At 40.0% G+C, this 15,993-nt stretch overlaps 1 protein-coding gene and 5 non-coding genes across 6 annotated transcripts in view; 5 read left to right on the top strand and 1 right to left on the bottom strand.

The window, feature by feature from the left end:
• The window catches only part of LOC148666845 (zona pellucida sperm-binding protein 3-like), a 779,162-nt gene that overhangs the window by 572,601 nt on the left and 190,568 nt on the right, over nt 1-15,993 (top strand). The gene's annotated exons all lie outside the window — the stretch shown is intronic.
• trnaa-ugc (transfer RNA alanine (anticodon UGC)) lies at nt 1,778-1,848 on the bottom strand. Its single transcript has one exon. It is a non-coding gene; the product is annotated as a tRNA-Ala (tRNA).
• On the top strand, nt 10,645-10,716 carry trnaw-cca (transfer RNA tryptophan (anticodon CCA)). The gene has a single exon. It is a non-coding gene; the product is annotated as a tRNA-Trp (tRNA).
• Nucleotides 12,349-12,422, top strand: trnan-guu (transfer RNA asparagine (anticodon GUU)). The gene has a single exon. It is a non-coding gene; the product is annotated as a tRNA-Asn (tRNA).
• Nucleotides 13,863-13,934, top strand: trnaw-cca (transfer RNA tryptophan (anticodon CCA)). The gene has a single exon. It is a non-coding gene; the product is annotated as a tRNA-Trp (tRNA).
• trnan-guu (transfer RNA asparagine (anticodon GUU)) lies at nt 15,579-15,652 on the top strand. Its single transcript has one exon. It is a non-coding gene; the product is annotated as a tRNA-Asn (tRNA).

Genomic DNA, 15,993 nt, shown 5'->3' with positions numbered 1-15,993 from the left:
TGATATTTGCAAGAAATGCAAATATTGTGCACGTTTCAAGCTACAAGAAGTAATCAATTTAGTACTTAAGTGAATATGATCTGGAATGCTCAATAATGACCAACATCAGCAGCTTCCAAGAAATTAATTAGAATTTGATCTTCATACTCACCTTGCATTCTCAGCTATAATACTTCAAAATTACAGTGTAGATTTGGTGGAGAACTTCACAAGCATTATTAGGTTTGGACTGTACAATTGTATTTTAATATCTTGGTATATGTACCTTCATTTTAATATACATGTAACCATAAATGCTGTTTAGTATATTGTACTTTTGTTGTACTTTTTAAAACATTTTACCTGAGGACCCAAGGGGACTGTTATATCTTGTGATACATGCAAGACATCTGTAAAAGAAGGTGAAATTTTAATAAAATTGGTGATTAAAAGAAAACCACAACTTGTATGATATTATCCCTCGATATCGAAGATCAATTGAAGGATTTGAAGAAACTATCAAAGAAACAACAGCAATACCAGATGATTTGGGTTTTGAACCAATGATTACACCTCAATAATCAATTCATCCTCAAAAAAAAGAAGAGACAGGCATGTTTTGAGCCTCATAATGATCCTCTTCTGGATCCACAAGAAACGTGTTTTGGATGTACTTATAACTTCCATCAAAGAGAGATCTCATCAGTTGCATGCAATTGAAACTTTCGACTTTTTGGATGGTATTAAAAATATTTGTTGAAAAGAAAATAAACAATTTTCCAACGAAGATCTCACGAAGGATTGCCAGGATCTATTCTTAGCGTTTGGTAGTGATAACACCGCTGATATTGATGGGGTAGAAACGTACGATGCTTTGACAGGATTTCTGAAGCGAGAAGTCCTAGAACACCGCCTATAAATGAGCTAGGATTCATACCAAGAAATACTTTTTGTTTTCCACCCAGAAGGCTGCTATTGCATTACACATCTTGTGAAGATTACCAGTCTTGGTAGCTTCTGGGTGTGATTTTCCAAAACCGAAACTAATAACAAAATTATTTAAGATGCACCATGTCCAAAAATTGTAAATCGAGACTAGTATTACTACAGAAGAAAATATTTAACTGAAATATTAATAAGACTATGTAAGTATAAAAAGTGGAACAATTCAATAACTTATTTTTTATTCTTATTAGAAATGGGCTCACACACCGGAAGACACTAACGTTTATCTTTGTTAGAGTATGTGAATAACAGTTTAACTCAAAATGTTTGTAATTTGTGTAAATTGTGATTTTGTTAAAATTCAATAAATCACCTATCAACAATAAGAAATTATTAAGAAAGTAAACATTATTTTATTTCATAAACTATAAAACATGAAGAGAGTTTACAGGTCATATCCTTCGCTTTGTCTTTTAACTTAAGCATTCAGGATCCAAGCCTCTGTGCGGATGGTTGTGTTTCTCTTGTAATATCTTGTAATCATCAAAAGTTGTTGTTTAGTCCTTTAGTCCTTCAAGAAATCCCGGGTGAGATTCAACATGTGTCTTCTTCAACAGCCACGACAAGTGTGGAGACGTTCTGTGGATTTCCTGAAGATGATGTTAAATTAGTTCAAATCATTTGTTGTAGTTAACAGAACTAAATGCTTTGGAGGTACATTTAAAACAGCAGAGCAACACTGTAGCACTTCGTGTGTGACTGAACTTAATTGTGTAAACCTGGATCTCTATGAACATGAGCAAAGAGTTCTCACTCAGCAGATTTCGATGTGAGCACAGTAATATAAAGCACTTGGAGACGCCAGGGATTGAACCTGGGACCTCATACATGCAAAGCATGCACTTTACCACTGAGCTACATCACACACTGAGCTACAGGACACACGCACACATTTTCTGTACAACTCCAGTGATAAAGCTCTGTAAATATTGTAGAAGAACCTAAAGGGGTGAAACAACGCTCCAACCACAGTAATGGTAACAGGAAGGATCGTGTTCTTATTTAATGTCCTTTTGAGATGCCTTGTCGATGCACACAGGCGTTAGAGCTGAATAATGTATTTTTAGTGATGTTTGTAAAGTAAGATGGAACATGTTATTTCTATACCAGGAAGAAAGGAGCAGACTCTTAAACTTTAAGAGATAGAAATGACACCTTATCATAGCTAACATTAATTAAAACGACATCACAACAAAAGAGTCGAGCCTTGAGTGAATCAAATTAGTTTTCATTGGATGTCTGTGTCTTCATAAGTTTGTAGGTGAGAGAGAGGTTTGCGAAAATGTGCAGGTGCTTCTTAGAAGTGTGTTGGTGGAACAGGGGCCTTCCAAATAATTGAGCTGGGTTTGATCACGGCCAGTGCATCCCCAAACTTTTCAAGATAATCTGTCATCCGGTAACATCTTTTGAAACTAGCATTCGAGGTAGGAAGCGTGTTCTTAAACACCAAAAAATCCAATAAGGAAAAAGCAGACCTCTGGACACAAGATGGCAGTGCGATATTAGAATTCCTGTGTTCTTGACGGATTCAGACTCCTTCTCAGATGTCCTTGCTCGACACTTGCTTTGTAGTTGAGGAAGAGCAGCTCGGAAAATACCCACTCAACAAGTGAGTGCATTGGTTGCAAGGAGCTGTTTTTTTTTTCCTCGCAGTAATCATTATTAACCAGAAACAGCAGCACAGGAAGGTCACATTTGTGATTATGTCACTTCTCTGCTTCAGCAAGGTCAATAAAAGACTCTGAAAGTAGTAAAGCAAAACTGAACTCAAAATCATATTAGGAATTCTGAGCGATATCTCCATACAGGTAATCCAACAGAACGTTGAAATATTTGAATATCATCTCTCTGTATATTGCGCTGCTTTTAACCCAGAGTAAAACTATTGGATTGAAGGAATGCTAACCGCTGGGTTAAAATGTATAGTTGTTATTTGGAGAAATCTGTAAACTCGTGATCTTATATGTTTTAAAAGACAGCACAGGAAAAAACGACAGTGCTGATTATTTTCCGGAGACGGAGCACTGATGACCTATCCGAGCTGATTGATAAAGCCCACCCAGTGGATACTCTAGCAGAACGTCAAAGAACATTCACCTCTGTATCCAAAGAAACCACAGGAACAACATCAGGAAGCACAATCAATTCCCCTTTTAATTTTTTCCTGTAAGGTATGCTATGTGAATTCATGAAGTTAATCCTCTGATCTCTTTTGATCACGAACAAAGTATTTCTGATGGAGCGCTATGTTCAAAGATTTAATAAGCTTTACCCCTGCCAACGATTCGGCGTGAAGACAGACAAAAGCAGCTCACCACCACAGCCAATATTAAATGTACTTGCCGGTACACTATCATGTGCACTGCCTCAAAAGTGATCTCGGCAGATGTTGTTCCCTACATAAAGCTGAACGTGCCAAAGAGAATTTCTGTTGAGAAAACAAAATATTTTTTTTTCTGCCTTGATGTCAAGCCTGTCTTTTAGAAAGTCTATCTCTAAACACGTCCCTAAGCCTAACTAAAGCCTAACAAAAAGCGTTTTTACTGATCGTATTGCAGGTCTTAAAACATTAACATTTGGCAGCAGTGGGATTCAAACCCACGCCCCCCAGAGAGACTGGAGCCCAAACTCCAGTGCCTTAGACTGCTTGGCTACACTACTATACCTTCCTCCATATCCATCTTCCTCACATTGCTGACTTGGTCTGGGGGTCTTCAGCTCTTGTCGTCGGATCTAATGATATCATGTGGAAGTGACTTCACCTTCATCTTCCGAGATGCTTTCAATAGCACAAACGCTACTTTCACCGGCCGCAACATAGCAATAACGAAGGAGGTGGGTTTCATCCTTTGTGCTGTTTGTAGGGGCGCAACTCTACAGTGATCTACTGACTTGAAGAGCAAAAATCAAAATCCTCTGCTACTACTATTGCTTTTTTCATAGTTTCTTCAAATCTTTCATTTGAACGTAGATTTTGAAGGATATTGATGATAATACCACATAAATTGTGGTTTTCTTGTGATCGCCAATTTTATTCAAATACCAGCCTTTTTTACAGTTCCTTGCGTGTTTCACAAGGTATAATAGCCCCCCTCGCATCCTCAGCTAACATTTTAAAATTACAATAGATTATACAGCATGCATGTTTACATTTATATTAAAATTAAAGTAAATATACAAGAATACATACAGTGCTAACCCAATAATTCTTGTCAGGTTCTCCAACAAATCTGCGTTGTTATTTTAACATGTTTCAGCTGAGGGTGCAACAGGAGTATAAATGAGTTTTCACACCAGCCATTCAAAGACCAAATTCCATGAGTGAACATTATTTTCTCAGAAGTTACCGGCATTGGACTTTGCCGGTGGTATTGAATTATGTCCACAACTGTTGTAGTAGTTCCTTCTTGAAATTCGACACGTGCAAAGCACTCGTAATATCATAGGTGTTAAAGTTCGCTGAGTCTATTCGAGTCATGGTGTGTATCCCTGCCTATCATTGGGAGACGGGTAGCTTTTTAACACTCAGATTCCAATCTTCAATGCTTTGTGGGAGAGATTACATAACTTTCATTTTCTCACATTTTCTGACGACTGTTCCAAAGGGGCACCCTGTCAATTCCGAATACTTTTCAAAAATCTGCCTGCATGTTTGATTATTGTCATTTAATTTAGAAAAAGTTCAATATTGATCATAACTAAAGAAAATAATGATCACGAACAAAAAAGGGATAAAGATGCGAGTCGATCTTGAATCACAGCTGGGTGACACGGGCTTCTGTTCTGATATGGTTGTACGAGAAACAGGAGGAATCGCCAATCTCCTATAGAACATGAGTTGAATCAGGAGTGAGACATTTCATATACTCGTGCATATGTCAACGCCTGACCTACATCGTAAAACTAACATTAAGTTGTCAGAGACATTCATTTATGTACAAACAAGAGACAGACCAAGTAATAATTCTACATTAGTTCAGATGGGTAAACCTGAACTAACTAACTAATAAACCTATTAATAATTCTACATTAACGTGTCCTACACTGATCAGACTAATTGACATGGTCTGATTCAGAGCCTGTGCAGTTCGTGCTAATTACAACAAGGACAGTTCTGAACCCTCATCACCGACCTGAGCACAAGTTCAGCTGTTCTCCAGTTTTGTTACGCATGGTTTTTCATTGCAATTGAGTTCAGAGCTGGAGCTGATCTCCAGACAGTACAGTGTTTTGGGTAAGTTGTCGAAATTCGCATGAGGCTGCCAATAACTTTATTTCATCTTTCGCAGTCTGTAATCCTTAGAAAAGGAAGTGAATACTTGTATTAAGCTAAATCAAGCCGACGGAGATGCACTGCCGTTGTTTTTCTCCACTTTTCGTTGAAAGGAGAAAAATCACTGACATTTTCTTGCGGTATTTCTTCTGTCCTGATTAGCAAGACTTATATTTTATCTTTCAGAAGTTGTATGAATTTCTTGAAGTTCAGAAACAACTTGTTCCACAAAGGAAATGAACACTTGGTTCAAAGTAAATCAAGACGTATGTATCTCTCGCCGCGTGTGCTCTTATCTGTCCATCTCTCTACTTTTCTCTCACTCTGACAGTCTGTGCAGAGTTTCTGAAGGGGATGTAACACCACTTGGCAAAGAGAAAAATTATCAGAGGCAGAATAAAAAATCATTATTCTCTTCTCAGTCAGATTCACAGCTCAGAGACAATCGGACAGAAGCTCCATACTTCTTTTTATCCGTCAATCCAGAACCAGAGGACATTCAGACAATCAGTGCTGTTACATGAATAATATCAGACAGAACAGCCTGGACTCAGGTCACATTTTCCCATTTTCTCCTTCCTCACAGCCACTTAGAGACAGAAGAGCTCCTGGTTCTCCTCTCTGTGAACTGGGCTCAAGACTCACTGATCTGTCAGCTGTGGACTCTGTTCCAGGTCAGAAGCAAGAAGCTTCTATTAACCCTTTCCAGGACCTCCAGCCCTTCAGTATTACTTTCTTTACTGTATGTCAGTCTCCAAACATGTTTTATAAATGTTTTATAACACACGTGAGTGTGGAATTATCTTTTTATGTAATAAACACAAGTAGTGACACTTTGGTCAGTACACTGTATATTGATTATTAGAAGCCGATGGGCCGATGGTCGTGTCTACAGTAGTGACCAGTTGACCAGTCTGTAGCTCTCAGCAGTGGGACTCAGATCACACAGAAGAAGACCTGTCTGAGTGTGATTCCACACCAGCCCAGGGAATCACCAGCTCTCATATGTCTCTCACAGGTGTCTCACAGTCTTATAAATTTACAATTAGATGAATTATTGTAACAGGTAATCAGACTACCTATGGAACTGAGAGCAGGCTGGAAATAAAACCAGGATACACATTTTAACCTCCAGGATCAGGTTCCTGATCCTCCTGGCTTCTATACTCTGATGATTCGTTTAAAACATTTAAAAGCACTTATTACAGGGACTTGTGCTCGTTCTCTACTGCTCCACACGGGTACGCCTTGTAACACATTAATCTGCGAAGTAAAATATTTATTTTCCTGTTTAATGAATTTCATTCCTTGGTTTGTCGCTCTCCTTTTACAACTGTTATGATTCGCTTCTCTTCACAGCCCGGTGTGTTGTTTTTTGGGGGGGATGTTATATCTGTAAGAAAAGCCCCCCAGGCTCCGGACAGGAGTCTCCTCCAGCGGAGACGCGCTCTGCTCTGTTACAAAGAGCGCTGTGACGTCACAGACACCAGCCTGAGCGCCTGGATCAGAGAGCAAGACCGCGGGAGGCACAGGGTGCGCACGGAGGAGAGTTATTGATCACTTATCTATCGAAAACCAATTAATTTAATTAAAAAACCGTAGAATAAACAATTAGCTTCACCGATTGGTGAGTACTGATTCTTTTTCTGGTTTTGATCCTTTTTTAAATATCTAGAAAACAGTCAATAAAGACTGTATCGATCAATTACCGTAGTGCGTTTAATAAAAAAATGTTCAAACTGAAATTAAACAATGATTATTCTTATTATTATTTAGGTAACTGTATCCTAGAGCTAAAAAAATATATTACAAGTTGATAAATGTATGTAAGTAACAGTTTACATGTATTTTTTCCCGTGTTTATAAATCATAAGTATGGTAACCACGGGGACAGGGGCCATGTCACTGTGCGCGTCTAGGTGTATCGCGTTCGTCACAAAGAGCGATGTGACATCATGGGTAGCAACAAATACTAATACTAGTGTATTCATATTAATATTAATGAGAGTACAACTGGTTGTTTTAATGCTAGTGTTCATGTGAGTATTAATGATGATAGCGCTACTGATAGTTTTAGTTTTAATGTTCATATTCATGTTAATATTAAATATAATTATAGTGTTACTGTTAGAGAATTAACAGTAGTAGTAGTAGTTTTAATACTACTGTTATTCTAGCATTACTGTTATTCTCTTTGGGGGAATTAAAAGCACACGTGGCGAGTGACCTCGTGGTGCAACGGTAGCGTGTCTGACTCCGGATCAGAAGGTTGCCTATTCAAATCATGTTGAGGTCAGCTGATGTGTTTGCAGGTGCTGCTGGTGCTGAACCTGGAAATTACACCATGCAGTTGGGTTTTAGCTGTACACCACATAAGTAATCTGAACGAAATAACAGCGCAGTACAGAACTACCAGTCAGGAGCTTATGCAGTGAATCATCTTGAACACGGCAAGAGAAAAGGCATACTGCACATCTGCGAAACATCATGTCCGACTTTAGAGACAGTGATATCAGAGAATGGAAGTTTCAGACCTTGTTTTTTTTACAGGTTCAAGCAAACCTGAAAGTTAGAAAGTGTTTGGTCACTTTTGTATGAAAAAGTGTCTGAAGCCTGTAATTATAATTTGCCCTTTTTTAATTGTGGTTGAAATCCACTCCCATGTACCAAGACCTTACAGTATATTCATGTTTACTTAAATGACTAACTATTGGACTATTGGACATTAGTTGGTGTTTTTTTTTTTGTAACGATTTGCTATTTCATGCAGGAAAGAAAGGAACCCAGACCCAACGTTTGCTTTCACATGGGGTTCATTTACATAACGGACATCTATTTCTGAGGAGCCTGATTTGAATCACACAACCCCGGTAGAAGTCGAATCGACAATCTTATAAACCGAAATCAGACGCGTTAACCATTAAACCACTAGCCCGTCATGCAAATTAATTGCACCATGGTGAGTTCAGTGCCGCTACTAGTAATACCCCACCCCCCAACTTAAATTTCTAAGTGAGAAACGTGTTTTCTACATTTTCTTTTAGTTTTAAAAAATCATCACTTTTAAACAGACAAAGCATGTGTCGCTCTGAATTTCTAATTGATTTAGAATTCCAAGACAAAAGCGTTTCGTTCCACAACGGCGTAAAATGATCACGTCTTTCACTCTACTTCTACTTAATAAAGCAGATCTTGCTAGGTGAGCAATTGCTCCGGTAAATTAAGTCACTTTTCATGTTAACTCACTTCTTCTAAACACAACATTTCCCGGTGCATGTTTTCTCCATGAAAAAAGACATTTTCCCTTACATGATTTCTTGTTTTGTTTCATCGAAGTGTAAAGAAAGGAAAAGTGTCGTTAATGAACTCTGTCCTCCTTGGGAGATGTCAAGCGCATTGGACATGAAAATTGCCCAATAAAAGCCATTTCTCTTACGGTCAGGGCCCCTGTTCCGTGTAAAGGAGGCAGCTTGCTCAGCCGGCAGATTCAGGGCGTAGATGGCTCAGAGCGGTGTGTCCAAGTGGCTATAAAAGAGGAGAATTCTGCCGGCACTGTAGCTGAGTCGGTTTAAGTACCTGTCTCGTTAACTGGAGATCCTGGCTCCACATCCCAGCTGTGCCTTTCTTCCTGTCTTTTTGTGCAGAAACTACCATCTTGGACAACCGCATAGGGCTTGATTTAGTTTAAAGCATGAATGAATACATTTCCTTTCTGCAACAACTTGTTTTTCAAGAAATTCATACAGCTTGTGAAAAATGAAATGTAATTCTTGGCTATCAGAGCAGTAGGAATATTGCCGACTGGCAAGAAAATGCAAGCAATGTTTATTTTTTGACCGGAAAGGTGCGAATGGAGAAAAGCCTCTTTCATCAGTCTCTGTGGCGCAATCGGCGAGCTCGTTCGGCTGTTAACTGAAAGGTTGGTGGTTCAAACCCACCCAGGGACGATCTTCTTATTATTGTCAATGTAAACACTGTCTCCGCTAAAGCCGAAACCTTAACCCTCTTTATATTTGCAGAAAATGCGAGTCTTTTGCCCGTGTCCAACAACAACACTTGAGACCGGGGAAGTCCAATAGTGATCAACACCGCAACTCCCCAGAAATCCATATTCACCCTTGGAAAAGTATCTTTGAATGGCTGGCGGGAGATATCATTTATACTCCTGTTGCGTCCTTTGCTAAAAGAGTTTAGAAATACAACGCAGATTTGTTTGAGAATTTGACAAGCACTGTTACAGTACGATAGCACTGTGAAGTTGGATGTTGATATTTTGATATATTTACCTTAATTTTAACATAAATGTAAACATACATGCTGTACAATCTATGCTGTACAATCAAACACAGGTATATTTTGAGTCTCATGCTGATCGTCCTGTGGATCCAAAAGAAAATGTTAAAGCTGATACATTTTCGATTGGAATTTGCATCTAGCTACAACGTCCCTGGATAAGAGATTTTATTAGGTGCGTGCAATCGGTATCTTTTACTTTATGTATGGTAGTGGAAATAGTTTTAAAAATGTTTTCTAAAGAAGATTGTATTGCCAGGACCTGCCTTTAGCGCTCAGTAGCGATGACGCTGTTGATATAGATGGAGAAGAAATGTAAGATGAATTGATGATCTAAGCTAAAATAGCCCTAACACGCCTCCTGTAACAGTGTTTGTATTCATAGCAAGTAATATATTTTTTCAAACCCGAACGTTGCTTTTGCATTAAGTGTTATGTAACCATTAGCGGTTTCGGTAGCTTCTGAAGAGCGCACTTTTCCAAACTGAAGCCTATAAGAACATTATTCAAGACACACCATGGCCCAGAATCGTGCATCGGGACAAAGATTAACATCCATTGAAAGTACTCCCAAATAAAAGATTTGACCGAAAAATTAAAAGAGTAGGCAAGTATTAAAACAAAACCATAACTTCTTGACTTCCAATCTCTTTCCTGGTTCAGGCTATGTAAAATGACATATTCAGTGGACTCATGCCGAGGTTGTGAGTTTAAGCCTCACCTGGAGCAGCCTGGTTTTCTGTCTTGACAGGTAAACAGTGTTTTGTGTTATTTGCTAAATGGAGAGAGGATTCTGTGTTAATTGTGCTCCTCCTGGGAGAGGTCAAGATGAGAAGTTCACCAGGCTGGTGGTAAATATCCTGTCCAGGAATATCGGGGCTGTAGGGGGTCAGATCTATAGATGTAGTAAACACATTAGTGGAGACGGTGTGTCTGCTCTCCGTGAGAGAGCCGGGCGGGAAGAATAATCTGTGGTCTGGGAAGAAGAGACCCTCGTTGGAAGAGCGGCGCTCCTCACAGGAGAGAATGAAAACAATCTTTTTCAGGGACGCTGATTTTTCTCTTTGGGTGAATTAAAAGCACTTGTCGCAAGTGACCTTGTGGCGCAAAGGTAGCGCGTCTGACTCCAGATCAGAAGGTTGCGTGTTCAAATCACGTCGAGGTCAGCTGATGTGTTTGCAGGTGCTGCTGGTGCCGAACCCAGAATTTACACCATGCAGTCGGGTTTTAGCTGTACACCACCTAGGTAATCTGAATGAAGTAACAGAACACCCAGTCAGGATCTTATGCAGCATTTCATCTTGAACACGACAAGAGAAAAGGCACACTGCACATCCGCGAAACATCACATCCGACTTTAGAGACAGTGACATCAGAGAATGGAAGTTTCAAACCGCTTTTCTGTTACAGGTTCAAGCAAACCTGAAAGTTAGGGAGTGTTTGGTCACTTTTGTATGAAAAAGTGTCTGAAGCCTGTAATTATAATTTGCCCTTCTTTTAATTGTGGTTGAAATCCACTCCCATGTACCAAGACCTTACAGTATATTCATGTTTACTTAAATGACTAACTATTGGACTATTGGACATTAGTTGGTGTTTTTTTTTTGTAACGATTTGCTATTTCATGCAGGAAAGAAAGGAACCCAGACCCAACGTTTGCTTTCAGGTGGGGTTCATTTACATAACAGACATCTATTTCTGAGGAGCCTGATTTGAATCACACAACCCTGGTAGAAGTCGAATCGACAATCTTATAAACCGAAATCAGACGCGTTATCCATTAAACCACTAGCCCGTCACGTAAATTAATTGCACCATGGTGAGTTCAGTGCCGCTACTAGTAATACCCCACCCCCATCTTAAATTTCTAAGTGAGAAACGTGTTTTCTACATTTTTTTTTAGTTTTAAAAAATCATCACTTTTAAGCAGACAAAGCCTTTATGTGTCGCTCTGAATTTCTAATTGATTTAGAATTCCAAGACAAAAGCGTTTCGTTCCACAGCGGCGTGAAATGATCACGTCTTGCACTCTACTTCTCTCTAGTAGTAAAGCAGATCTTGCTTGGTGAGCATTTGCTCCGGTAAATTAGGTCACTTTTCATGTTAACTCACTTCTTCTAAACACAACATTTCCCGGTGCATGTTTTCTCCATGAAAAAAAGACATGTGCATGTGCATGTTTTCCCTTACATGTTTTCCCTTACATGATTTCTCGTTTTGTTTCATCAAAGTGTACAGAAAGAAGAAAGAAAGGAAAAGTGTCGTTAATGAACTCTGTCCCCCTTGGGAGATGTCAAGCGCATTGGACATGAAAAGTGCCCAATAAAAGCCATTTCTCTTCATTTCTCTTACGGTCAGGGCTCCTGTTCCGTGTAAAGGAGGCAGCTTGCTCAGCCGGCAGACTCAGGGCTTCGTGAACGCAGATGGCTCAGAGCGGTGTGTCCAAGCGGCTATAAAAGAGGAGAATTCTGCCGGCACCGTAGCTGAGTCGGTTTAAGTACCTGTCTCGTTAACTGGAGATCCGGGCTCCACATCCCAGCTGTGCCTTTCTTCCTGTCTTTTTGTGCAGAAACTACCATCTTGGACAACCGCATAGGGCTTGATTTAGTTTAAAGCATGAATGAATACATTTCCTTTCTGCAACAACTTGATTTTCAAGAAATTCATACAGCTTGTGAAAAATGAAATGTAATTCTTGGCTATCAGAGCAGTAGGAATATTGCCGACTGGCAAGAAAATGCAAGCAATGTTTATTTTTTGACCAGAAAGGTGCGAATGGAGAAAGGCCTCTCTCATCAGTCTCTGTGGCACAATCGGCGAGCGCGTTCGGCTGTTAACTGAAAGGTTGGTGGTTCAAGCCCACCCAGGGACGATCTCCTTATTATTGTCAATGTAAACACTGTCTCCGCTGAAGCCGAAACCTTAACCCTCTTTATATTTGCAGAAAATGCGAGTCTTTTGCCCGTGTCCAACAACAACACTTGAGACCGGGGAAGTCCAATAGTGATCAACACCGCAACTCCCCAGAAATCCATATTCACCCTTGGAAAAGTATCTTTGAATGGCTGGTGGGAGATATCATTTATACTCCTGTTGCGTCCTCTGCTAAAAGAGTTTAGAAATACAACGCAGATTTGTTTGAGAATTTGACAAGCACTGTTACAGTACGTTAGCACTGTGAAGTTGGATGTTGATATTTTGATCTATTTACCTTAATTTTAACATAAATGTAAACATACATGCTGTACAATCTATGCTGTACAATCAAACACAGGTATATTTTGAGTCTCATGCTGATCGTCCTGTGGATCCAAAAGAAAATGTTAAAGCTGATACATTTTCGATTGGAATTTGCATCTAGCTACAACGTCCCTGGATAAGAGATTTTATTAGGTGCGTGCAATCGGTATCTTTTACTTTATGTATGGTAGTGGAAATAGTTTTAAAAATGTTTTCTAAAGAAGATTGTATTGCCAGGACCTGCCTTTAGCGCTCAGTAGCGATGACGCTGTTGATATAGATGGAGAAGAAATGTAAGATGAATTGATGATCTAAGCTAAAATAGCCCTAACACGCCTCCTGTAACAGTGTTTGTATTCATAGCAAGTAATATATTTTTTCAAACCCGAACGTTGCTTTTGCATTAAGTGTTATGTAACCATTAGCGGTTTCGGTAGCTTCTGAAGAGCGCACTTTTCCAAACTGAAGCCTATAAGAACATTATTCAAGACACACCATGGCCCAGAATCGTGCATCGGGACAAAGATTAACATCCATTGAAAGTACTCCCAAATAAAAGATTTGACCGAAAAATTAAAAGAGTAGGCAAGTATTAAAACAAAACCATAACTTCTTGACTTCCAATCTCTTTCCTGGTTCAGGCCATGTAAAATGACATATTCAGTGGACTCATGCCGAGGTTGTGAGTTTAAGCCTCACCTGGAGCAGCCTGGTTTTCTGTCTTGACAGGTAAACAGTGTTTTGTGTTATTTGCTAAATGGAGAGAGGATTCTGTGTTAATTGTGCTCCTCCTGGGAGAGGTCAAGATGAGAAGTTCACCAGGCTGGTGGTAAATATCCTGTCCAGGAATATCGGGGCTGTAGGGGGTCAGATCTATAGATGTAGTAAACACATTAGTGGAGACGGTGTGTCTGCTCTCCGTGAGAGAGCCGGGCGGGAAGAATAATCTGTGGTCTGGGAAGAAGAGACCCTCGTTGGAAGAGCGGCGCTCCTCACAGGAGAGAATGAAAACAATCTTTTTCAGGGACGCTGATTTTTCTCTTTGGGTGAATTAAAAGCACTTGTCGCAAGTGACCTCGTGGCGCAACGGTAGCGCGTCTGACTCCAGATCAGAAGGTTGCGTGTTCAAATCACGTCGAGGTCAGCTGATGTGTTTGCAGGTGCTGCTGGTGCCGAACCCGGAATTTACACCATGCGGTCGGGTTTTAGCTGTACACCACCTAGGTAATCCGAATGAAGTAACAGAACAGTACAGAACACCCAGTCAGGATCTTATGCAGCATTTCATCTTGAACACGACAAGAGAAAAGGCACACTGCACATCCGCGAAACATCACATCCGACTTTAGAGACAGTGACATCAGAGAATGGAAGTTTCAAACCGCTTTTCTGTTACAGGTTCAAGCAAACCTGAAAGTTAGGGAGTGTTTGGTCACTTTTGTATGAAAAAGTGTCTGAAGCCTGTAATTATAATTTGCCCTTCTTTTAATTGTGGTTGAAATCCACTCCCATGTACCAAGACCTTACAGTATATTCATGTTTACTTAAATGACTAACTATTGGACTATTGGACATTAGTTGGTGTTTTTTTTTGTTGTAACGATTTGCTATTTCATGCAGGAAAGAAAGGAACCCAGACCCAACGTTTGCTTTCAGGTGGGGTTCATTTACATAACAGACATCTATTTCTGAGGAGCCTGATTTGAATCACACAACCCTGGTAGAAGTCGAATCGACAATCTTATAAACCGAAATCAGACGCGTTATCCATTAAACCACTAGCCCGTCACGTAAATTAATTGCACCATGGTGAGTTCAGTGCCGCTACTAGTAATACCCCACCCCCATCTTAAATTTCTAAGTGAGAAACGTGTTTTCTACATTTTTTTTTAGTTTTAAAAAATCATCACTTTTAAGCAGACAAAGCCTTTATGTGTCGCTCTGAATTTCTAATTGATTTAGAATTCCAAGACAAAAGCGTTTCGTTCCACAGCGGCGTGAAATGATCACGTCTTGCACTCTACTTCTCTCTAGTAGTAAAGCAGATCTTGCTTGGTGAGCATTTGCTCCGGTAAATTAGGTCACTTTTCATGTTAACTCACTTCTTCTAAACACAACATTTCCCGGTGCATGTTTTCTCCATGAAAAAAAGACATGTGCATGTGCATGTTTTCCCTTGCATGTTTTCCCTTACATGATTTCTCGTTTTGTTTCATCAAAGTGTACAGAAAGAAGAAAGAAAGGAAAAGTGTCGTTAATGAACTCTGTCCCCCTTGGGAGATGTCAAGCGCATTGGACATGAAAAGTGCCCAATAAAAGCCATTTCTCTTCATTTCTCTTACGGTCAGGGCTCCTGTTCCGTGTAAAGGAGGCAGCTTGCTCAGCCGGCAGACTCAGGGCTTCGTGAACGCAGATGGCTCAGAGCGGTGTGTCCAAGCGGCTATAAAAGAGGAGAATTCTGCCGGCACCGTAGCTGAGTCGGTTTAAGTACCTGTCTCGTTAACTGGAGATCCGGGCTCCACATCCCAGCTGTGCCTTTCTTCCTGTCTTTTTGTGCAGAAACTACCATCTTGGACAACCGCATAGGGCTTGATTTAGTTTAAAGCATGAATGAATACATTTCCTTTCTGCAACAACTTGATTTTCAAGAAATTCATACAGCTTGTGAAAAATGAAATGTAATTCTTGGCTATCAGAGCAGTAGGAATATTGCCGACTGGCAAGAAAATGCAAGCAATGTTTATTTTTTGACCGGAAAGGTGCGAATGGAGAAAGGCCTCTCTCATCAGTCTCTGTGGCGCAATCGGCGAGCGCGTTCGGCTGTTAACTGAAAGGTTGGTGGTTCAAGCCCACCCAGGGACGATCTCCTTATTATTGTCAATGTAAACACTATCTCCGCTGAAGCCGAAACCTTAACCCTCTTTATATTTGCAGAAAATGCGAGTCTTTTGCCCGTGTCCAACAACAACACTTGAGACCGGGGAAGTCCAATAGTGATCAACACCGCAACTCCCCAGAAATCCATATTCACCCTTGGAAAAGTATCTTTGAATGGCTGGTGGGAGATATCATTTATACTCCTGTTGCGTCCTCTGCTAAAAGAGTTTAGAAATACAACGCAGATTTGTTTGAGAATTTGACAAGCACTGTTACAGTACGTTAGCACTGTGAAGTTGGATGTTGATATTTTGATCTATTTACCT

The sequence above is a fragment of the Lepisosteus platostomus genome, chromosome 5, assembly GCF_059453375.1.
Source record: "Lepisosteus platostomus isolate fLepPlt1 chromosome 5, fLepPlt1.hap1, whole genome shotgun sequence".
Lineage (NCBI taxonomy): Eukaryota > Metazoa > Chordata > Actinopteri > Semionotiformes > Lepisosteidae > Lepisosteus > Lepisosteus platostomus.
This window is presented reverse-complemented; position numbering and strand designations above follow the sequence as displayed.